The sequence below is a fragment of the Gossypium arboreum genome, chromosome 9 (assembly GCF_025698485.1).
Source record: "Gossypium arboreum isolate Shixiya-1 chromosome 9, ASM2569848v2, whole genome shotgun sequence".
NCBI classification, from domain to species: domain Eukaryota; kingdom Viridiplantae; phylum Streptophyta; class Magnoliopsida; order Malvales; family Malvaceae; genus Gossypium; species Gossypium arboreum.
The window spans coordinates 75,146,390-75,157,080 of record NC_069078.1 but is presented as its reverse complement, the minus strand read 5'-3'; the positions used below and the strand labels follow the sequence as shown (position 1 = coordinate 75,157,080).

General features: G+C 31.7%; 1 non-coding gene across 1 annotated transcript; it reads right to left on the bottom strand.

Annotated features, from left to right (window-relative positions):
* Positions 1–9,880: 9,880 nt before the first annotated feature.
* On the bottom strand, positions 9,881–9,987 carry LOC128281130 (small nucleolar RNA R71). Its single transcript, XR_008271344.1, has one exon. It is a non-coding gene; the product is annotated as a small nucleolar RNA R71 (small nucleolar RNA).
* Between the last annotated feature and the right edge of the window lie 704 nt (positions 9,988–10,691).

Below are 10,691 nucleotides of genomic sequence, written 5' to 3'. Positions count from 1 at the left end.
ATATATAATAATTAATTAAATAATTTTTTATTAGAATTAATATTTAAAACATTAATATTATTTTGAAATATATAATAATTTAAAATATAATAGTAATAAAATATTGTTAAATTATATATAATAAATTAGATTTATTAATTGAATTTTATGAAAATTTTAAATTAATTTTGCAATTAATAATTAGTTTGAAATATTAAATTTAATGATTTGATTTGAAAATACCCCTAAATGTTTAAATGTTTAAAATTAAATTAAATATTTAACCAAATGAAAAATAAATTAAAATATATTTAATTAAACATAAAATTATAAATTTTTTAAATTACTTTAAAATTATTGTACCAAATTTTATTTCAATTTTATGCTAATTATATATTTAAAATATTGGAAAATTAATTCAAAATAACAAAAATTAATTATATAATGATATATTTATTTAAAATTGTTATTAATATTAAAATAATATTATGATTTAATTAAATTTATTGATTTTAAGTTAATAAATTTTAAAAGGGTTAAATTTTTAAAAATTAATTTAAATTAAATTTTAATTATTCAAAGATTATAAATAAATAAGGAATAATTTATAATTAATGAATTTGATATATAAAATAATTATATACTTAATTAGTAAATTAATTCCAATTCAAAGATTAAATTAAAATTTAAGTTTAACTCCAAATATATAATTAATAATTAATGGATTATTATGCACCAAGTGTTATATAATAAAATAATAGAATAATTTTAAATTTAAATTTATTGAAATTGTCGGATAAATTAAAATTTAGAGGTTTGAATTATATTAACTAACATACATTCTGAAGAAACTTAAGTTCATAAATTGAATTGGAGTCCATGTATTGGAATGATTAATTAATATGAAATAAAATAATAATTTTTAAATGAATTTGGAATAAAAGAATAATGAATTAAATAACAACTAAAACAAAATTAATAGAAAAATAAAAAAATTAATTAATTAACCAATATTTGCTTTATTCTTTTTATAAGTTGGGAAATTTGGTTAAATTTGGAAATTTGGAAGATTAAAATGTTTTAAATTTAACTATAATTTAAGAATAATTAAATTTAAATTGATTTTATTGATTAATATAATAAAATATAAATTTGAAATAAATTTTAGAATGAAAATAATAATAATATAAAATTTTTCAAATTAGAATGTTTTTAAGATAAAGTTTAAAGATATTTTAATAATTTTAAATAATAATTATCAAATAAACCAAATGAAATTTAAATAGATATATTAAAAAATAATTAATATTTTATTAAAATTATGTTTAAATAATTTTAAATTAAAATGTAAATCAATAAAAATAAAATTTAAAATTTAATTTTATAAGTCCAAATATTATAAAATATTTTGGAATTAAAAATAAACAAAAAATAAAGAAAAAATATTTACAACTTTCTTTGTTAGCCAAAATTTCCTTTAGAAAGGAAATAGAAAAACCTTGAAATTTTAATTTAATTAATTCAAATAACAATAAAGTAAATTAGAAATATAATTAACTGATTTATTAGTGTATATTTTTTATATAAGGTTATTTATAATACATTTAAATAAAAATAATAAGGAATTTAACATAATATTTACCCTTGGGCGACTTAAAGGTTACCTACCAATTTAAATGACATTTGAAATTTACCCCCAAACCAAGCAAAACCCCTTTATCTACCAAGAAACCAACTCCCTTAAAAATATTCAAAACTGAAGTACCAAACATCCAAATCTAGTTGAAACATGGGATTCGTAAATTCAATGAAACCTTTAATGTGATATTTTATTTCAAATTTAAATAATAATTTTCCAATAGGTTTCCATATAAAAATTATTTACTTTAAAAGATTTACCTTTGGAAATGGAATTAAAGAAAGGATAAATTAAATTATATATGATAATAATTAGAAGAAAATTTTAGTTGGTTGATGTTCACTTTTACTTGTTGATGATCAAACACTTAGTTACAAATTCGAAATGTCCTTTTCATACCGCCACCAATACAACTTCTTTAAATCATTATACATTTTTGTGCTACCGGGGTGAATTGATAAACACCATTGTGCGCCTCATGTAATATTTTCGAATCAATTTATCATTTTTCACACATATTCATCTCGAAACATCAAACAGTCATCCGTCCAACTCGAAAATCGAGTCATAACTCGATTCGCATTGAGTTCTCTTGATCCGCAACTCACTATCATTCTTTTGAGCATCACAAATCAACTGGAGAAATAACGGTTTAGCTCTCATCTCTGCTAAAATTGACCCGTCATCGGACAATGCTAACCCGTGTTCATGGCTCTCAAAGTGAAAAGAAATTTTCGCTCAAGGCGTCAAGAACTACATTTGCTTTTCCGGATGATAATCAATCACTAGATCATAATCCTTTAATAATTCAAGCCATCTTCATTGTCGCAAATTTAGGTCCTTTTGATTCATCAAGTACTTCAAACTTTTGTGATCGGTAAAATTCGCATTTTTCACCGTATAAATAATGTCGCCAAATCTTCAAGGCAAAAACAACAATGCCGGTTCCAAATCATGTGTAGGATAGTTCTTCTCATGCGGTTTTAACGCCTCAAGCATAAGCTACTAATTTGCCCTCTTGCATCAACACACATCCAAGGCACATCAATGATGCATCACTATAAATTACGAACTCCTTTCGACTCGAACAGATCTTGAAATTGGTGCTTCATCAATCGTGCTTTCAACTTTTCAAAACTCTGTTGACATTTATCACCCATTCAAACTTAACATTCTTCTCGCAACAATTTAGTCATAGGAGAGGCAATTATTGAAAATCCTTCAACAAAACGCCTATAATACCCGGCCAAGCCTAAAAGCTTCTAACCTCGAGATACATTCTTGGCGGTTTCAATCAACGATCGTAGAAATCTTGCTTGGATCCACCGAATACCATCACCGAGACTATATGCCCCAAAAATCGACTTCACGAAGTCGAACTCACTTTACTAAACTTGGCAAACAGTTTCTTTTCTCTCAAGATCTGCAATATAGTTCTCAAGTGTTCGGCATGTTCAAACTCATCTCGAGAATAAATTAAAATGTCATCTATAAACACTACTACAAACTTATCCAAATATGGCCGGAAAATCCGATTCATTAAGTCCATAAATATGGCTGGAGCATTTGTTAAGCCAAAAGGCATCACCGAAACTCATAATGTCCATACCTTGTCCTAAAGGCGGTTTTCGCATCTCGACTCCTTAACTCTCATTGATAGTAACCGGACCTCAAATCAATCTTTGAAAACACTGTGGCCCCTTTAACCGATCGAATAAATCATCAATCCTCGGCAATGGGTACTTGTTCTTTATAGTCACCTTATTAAGCTGACGGTAATCAATGCAAAGTCTCATTGAACCATCCTTCTTCTTTACGAATAATACAGGAGCACCCCAGGGAGAGAAACTCGGTCTCACAAATCCCTTGTCTGTTAACTCCTGCAACTGAGCCTTCAATTCTTTTAATTCATGAGCCATTCTATATGGAGCAATCGAGATCGGTGCGATGCCAGCAACAAATCAATGGCAAAATCTATCTCTCTGTTTGGAGGCAACCTGGCAATTCCTCCGAAATACATCCGAAACTCACAGACTATAGGTATTGATTTAAATTTCATTGAGACATCTCAACATTCATTACATAAGCGGATAAGCTTCACACCCTTTTCTCATGTATTTACATGCGGACATATGCGAAATCACCATAGGCAATTTATTTGATTCGTCTGTTTCAACCCACGAATTTCTCCATTTTCACATTTTAAGTCTAGTGTCTTTTGTTTACAATCTACCTTAGCATCATACAATGTTAACCAGTCCATTCCCAAGATAACGTCAAACTCACCAAATGGTAACAAGATCAAGTTGGTAGGAAAACAGTGACCTTGAATCATTAATGGGCAATTCTTGCAAACCTTGTCAACTAGCACATATTGGCCTAAGGGTTCGACACTTTAATCGTAAACTCAAAATTCAACAGCAACTTTTATTGGATACTAAATTCATGCAAATATAGGAATGGGTGGAGCGGGATCAATCAATGCAATAACAATAGTATCATAAAGAGAAAATGTACCAAGAATGACATCGGAGATGATGCATCTTCTCGAGCACGTATAGCATAAGCTCTAGCAGTGCTCTAGCTTCGATCTTGCCGTTAAATCTTTCATCACAGTTCTACTACTAGTCCCACCTCCAGTATTTCTCGGTGGTCTACCTCTACTAGCGGTGGTATTCATCTAACACTCAAATCTTTCTTCTTTAACCTTCTCCGACAGTCTCTAATAAAATGCTCATGAGAACCGACCAAACAAGCTCGCTTTCCCCCAACACTCACCATAATGTTGCTCGCCACATTGTTGACACTCGGCTTTCTAGGTCGCACATTACCCACACTTGCCACCAAGTAGCTTGAGCTTTAGACCCGAATATGCTCTACCACGATCTCTGTAAATCCCCAATTGAAACTGTCATTCGAGGGTTTGTCTCTTTGGACCTCTTTGGTTGAGATTGAAATGGCTTACTTATCTGTCTTTTTCGACATCTCGAGCCTCAATAGCGACTTTTCTTCTTTCTTTGTTCAATTCTTCGCTTTAAGAGCTCGATCAACCAATACTACAAATTCTTTCAACACCAAAATCCCTACAAACACTTTAATGTCCTCATTCAGCCCATCTTCAAATCTTCTACACATAATGGCCTCGGTGGACACACATTCTCAGGCATACTTGCTAAGTCTTACAAATTCGCGTTCATACTCTGCGATGACATTTTCCTTGCTTCAATTCAAGGAACTCCTTCCGCTTTTGATCAATAAATCGCTGACTTATGTATTTCTTTCTAAATTCTTCCGGAAGAAATCCCAAGTAACTTTTTCTTTTGGCACCACTGCAACTAAAGTCTTCCACCGGTGGTAGGTCAATCTCTCAAAAGTGATACAAAGACACTTTAAGCATTCCTCGGTGTACATGAGAGCTCATCAAATACACGGGTAGAATTTTCAAGCCGAATTCCGCTTTCTCGGGATCATCATCAACCTTTGCTCTAAACTCTTGACCCTTGTTTTCGAATCTTGTCAACCGGAGGCTTGTTCATTCTTACCAAATTTATACCTTGAGCAGCCTCAGAATCGTCCGAGGTATAGGAGGGGTGGAGGAGGTTGAGCATTTGGATTTGCTCGAATAAATTCAAGATACCAATTGTTCATCATTTGGAGAAAGGCGTCCCGAGCCTCATCTCCTTGTCCCAATGTCTCAGTCTACTTTCCACAGCGCGGTCCCTTGTGGGGAGCCGCATTACTAAGCAAAGATCATCACCGCAGTTCCTTCAGGATCCATTACTATATTAAAACAAAACACGTTTAGAATAATCGAGTCACCACACTATCACAATATTTTTATGGCATGTATAGCTAGACTTTTACACACACTTTATTAGTCCGAGAACCGACTAAACCATAGCTCGATACCACTAAATGTAACACCCTTACCCGTTACTGTCATCATTTAACAGATACAAGGTATTACCGAACATAACATATACCAAGATAGAAATATGTCATCCCATTTGATAATGCATCGTATAACATATATCTTGAACAATATTAGCCAACTTTTATGGCTTGTACAAAGTAATCGGTCGAGCATCAGAACTAATATTTTAAACCTATACAAATATGACACATAACAAAATAATTTTTGCCTACTATACATGCCATAATTCAAAACATTTAGTTCAAATACCCCAAAGTATGATAGTGCGGGTAGATCTTCACGATCCTTGACTCTGAGTAAGTGGAGAACACTATAAGACAAAGAGAGAAAACGAAGTAAGCTTATAGCTTAGTAAGTAGTATGTAAATACTAATTTAAGAATCTAACATGTTTACACAACAATTCAAGTATGTCTACTTTAACTTCACTACTTATTCCACTTCGATTAAGCTGTCTCTGCTGTGTCATATTCACTAAATAAATCATAACTCGAGTTACAAAACTCAAAATTCATATCCGTAAAATTTCCCTGAATCTAGACTCATAAAGCTTCTTGCTAAATTTTTTTATAATTTTGGTTCAGCAGAATAGTACAGTTTATTAGTTAAAGTTTCCCTGTTACACAGCTCGACTGGCCTGACCTCTGTCCACTACGAATTGAATTTCTCTCAGTACATAACTCAAACAACCCTGAAGTCTGTTGTATTTAAAACTAGTCTCAATAAGGAATTTAGGCATGTAAACTATATTTCTTAGTTTGCTTTGTACAATTTTTAATGATTTTTCAAAGTGGAAACAGGGGATCACGTATTCATCCTGAGCAAGTCAGTTACAATTGTAAATATCTCAAAATATAGAATTCCTTTGCTTGCCCTGCTTCTTTTATATGAAAGTAGACTCATTAAGCTTTAATTTCACATCTCATTCAACCTCTAATTATATTCCTCCTATTTTTGGTGATTTTTCAAAATCACGTCACTACTGCCCTCTAAAAACAGTTTTAATACTAATTTCACTCTTTCACACATTCTTTATGCTAACCTCATTTTATCGTATATATGTATATGCCACAATTCATTTTCACCACATTTCATTCACTATAAGTGTAGGTCCAAACCACAATGTCACCACAAAACCATCCCGTTGAACAATTCGGATCAATCCTCGATATTTAACGGTTTCAAAGACACACCCCACCATCATACTTCATTTAATTCGGCTCTCTTGTACACATGGGGAACACTTAGTACCACTCATGCGACCTAGCCGATTTGTCTCAGTAGCTCTCTTGTCTACATGGTGTCCTTCACTTGGAATCACGCATGCGACCTAGCTACATTTATCTTTCACGTAGCTCTCTTGTCTACATGGTGTCCTTCACTTGAAATCACGCATGCGACCTAGCTACATTTATCTTTCACGTAGCTCTCTTGTCTACATGGGATACATCTCGTATCACGCATGTGACCTAGCTACTACAGGGTGTCTCGTAGCTTTCTTGTACACATGATGTGCACTCAGCATCATACATGTGACCTAGCTACGCCCTCTATTTCATTCGATCTCTCGAATGTTCAACCGGATCTCTCTCTCTCAGTATTTATTTCCATTCTTCCCATAGTCAATTTATATTTTAACATCAGCTAGTATATTTATATAATAGGCTGAAATATAAGAATGTACATGAAATTATTGTAATATTTACATACAACTTACCTTGGTACAAAATATGGAAATTTTGCAATTTAGTCCAAAACTTTTTCTTTCCCCGCTCGAGGTCGGTTCCAGCCTTTCTTGATCTATAATAACACATTTAGCTCATTTAATACTCATACTATTTATTTCAATCCAAAATCACATTGTAGAAAAATTACATTTTGCCCCTAACTTTTACAAAATTACAATTTTGCCCCTAGGCTCGGAATTTAATTTCAGCCCTTATTCTTATGTTTTATGATATGCTGAACATTTTCTCTTCTACAACAACATCAAATTCCACTCTATCATATAGTTATGAACATTAGGTATTTTTACCGATTATCTTGCTTTTACTCGTTTTCACTTAAAACCGAGTAGCACAAATTATTTAACACAATTTAAAACCTCATATTCTATCATAAAACATCAAAATACACAAATTTCACCTATGGGTATTTTTCCAAATATGAACCCTAGGTTAAATTATTACTAGCATAAGCTTAATCGAGCTTCCGGATTCCAAAACGTAAAGAACATTAAAACGGGCTTAGAATCACTTACTATGGAGCTTGAAAGTTGAAGAATCCTAGCTATGGAGAGAGTGAAGTTTCGCAGCAACTAAATGGGAAGATGACTATTTTGTGTTATTTTTCCCATTTTATTTCATTTAATATCAAAATGACTAAAATACCCTTACTACTAAACTTTCCAAAAATTCCTTCCATGTCCTAAATTTGTCCATGAACTTAAAATTGGTAGAATTGCTATTTAAGACCTCCTAATAAATATTTCAAAACAATTTCATACTAAAATTTCTAGTATGCAAATTTTGCAACTTATTCGATTTAGTCCCTACTTTCAATTTTAACACTTTAGGCATAGAATTTCATCACGAAATTTTCACACAATCATGCAATCATATCATAAACCCCAAAATATTTATAAAACAATTATTTCTATCTCGGATTTGTGGTCACGAAACCACTATTCCGATTAGGCCCTAATTCGGGTTGTCACAGTATATACAAATTTATCAACTTCATACACATAGTATCAACTACCACATAGGTATCATACGTACCTGTACTTTCCCATATTTATCTATTTCATTCATACCTCTCCGTTCATCACATTAATTCATTCGAAAATCTTTCAAAGCTCTAAAAATTCGCACACTTAGTGCATCAGTGATTTGCCGAAGCCGTAACAATCTCGCACACTTAGTGCCATTTTAATAAACCGAAGCTATCTCGTATCACACACTTAGTGCCTCATATAGCCGAGGCTATTCCAACTCGCACACTTAATGCCATTTGTAGCCGAAGCTATTTCGAACCGCACACTTAGTGCCGAACATAGTCGATTATCATCATGCTCAAACCGTAATCAAATATCTATACAATTTATGCATTATCAAAGCATTAAAACATAACTATAACATCATTTATCATGTACAAACTTACCTCGTAATCGGATTTAACGATTCGGATCGTTTACTCGATAATCTTCGATTTCCCTCGATCTAAATCTGGATTCATCTTTTCTTGATCTATATGTATTCAAAATTAACCCTTTTATTCAACAAATCATTCAATTCAATCCATATATACATATTTAGGGCATTTTACAAATTAGCCCTCACATTTTCACATTTTGACAATTTAGTCCCTAATTCACAGAATCACAAAATACACAAAATCCTTTTTTACACATGTTAGGACGAATTTTCATAGAGTTCATATAAGTCCACATATTTCACTTATTTCACATTTTAGTCCTTCAATTTTCCAATTTCACAATTTAGCCCATTTTACTCAAATTCATCAAAAATTCAAAGGCAAAACATGTTAACCCGATGCATATCTTTCATTTACTAACATCAAACTTCATAAAACTCATAATTTCATCAATAGCTCGACTCAAAATCATCAAAAAATTTAGAAATTTAGACATGGGCTTGATAGATTATTAAGCATTGATTACAAAAAGGTAGAAATTATCAAAAACGGATCAAAACACATGCCTTAATCACAAAAATCAATAGTCGAACCCTAAAACCACAACTTGGCTTTCTTTATTTTGATTTTCGGCAATAGCATGAACAAAATGGCTAATTTCATGCTTTTAGTTTTATTTTAATTAACATTAATATTCATTTTACCATTTTACCATTACATTAAAACATTAATAAACCGTTATATTAAGGCCATTAATGTCCACTCATATGCTCAATGGTCAAATAACAACATAAAGACCTCTCAATTATAAAGACATAACAAATAGCACTTTAATAAATAGAAGGCCACTTTTACATTTTATGCGATTAGGTCCTTTTATCAAATTAAGCACACAAACGATTAAATTTTTATACGAAACTTTCACACATGCTTAACCACATACTGTAAGCATAAAAAATAATATTAAAATAATTTTTTACTACTCAAATTTATTGTCCCGAAATCACTATTCTGACTAGGGTCTAAACCGGGCTGTTACAAAAGTTGTTCCCATACTCGTTGAGAGATAGAGCACCAGCATAGTTGAATTCCTTATCGCCTAACTCCATATCCACATCGCAAGAATTGGTTGAGTGATTCTTGATGAAATACTTCTCACATAATAAGAATGCTAAACTTCGGAATGAAATCACCACATTCTAACAACTTGATGATGAATCATTGTATGAGGCTTGGGAGTTATGCAAGAAATTATTATAAAAATACCTTCACTATGGTATTCTGCATTGCATTCAATTGAAGACTTTTTACAATTGTCTCAATGCACATGGTGGTAGATACTTTTGCAAACGAAGCCCTTTTTTTGAAGTTCTACAATGAATCTTACGAAATTATTGAAAAAATTTCTAGCAACAACTATTAGTGGCCAACTAATTGAACAACCATGGGAAGAAGAGTGGCAGGTGTACATGAAGTTGATCTTCTTACTTTATTGGCAGCTAAGGTATCTTGTGTCCTCCATGCTTAAGAACATTTACTACTAACGATTTTAATACTAACATGACAGGTTAGTAACCAAACCAGTTTAAGAATATCTCTTGTGTTTATTGTGGAGATAGTCATATGTTCAAAAATTTTCCATTAAATGCAGAGCCTATTTGTAACACCCCCTACCCGTATCCATTGCCGGAATAGGTACGAGGCATTACCGGAGTTTACTGAATATTTTTAGATAATTCTGAGTCATTTATTATTCATATTTTGAAAATAATCATAACGTCTCTCTATTGGGCCCTCGAAGCCCCAAACATACATTAAAAACCAACTAGAATTAAATCGGGATCATAAAAAAAAATTCGCAAAATCTTAAATTTTATTTTCATCTAAGTACTTACCATTTCAATACTTCTTATAATTAAACATGTTACCATTCAATCAATAGCTTGACACTTGTCTAAGCGTCAAACAACATCATTGTTAGTAT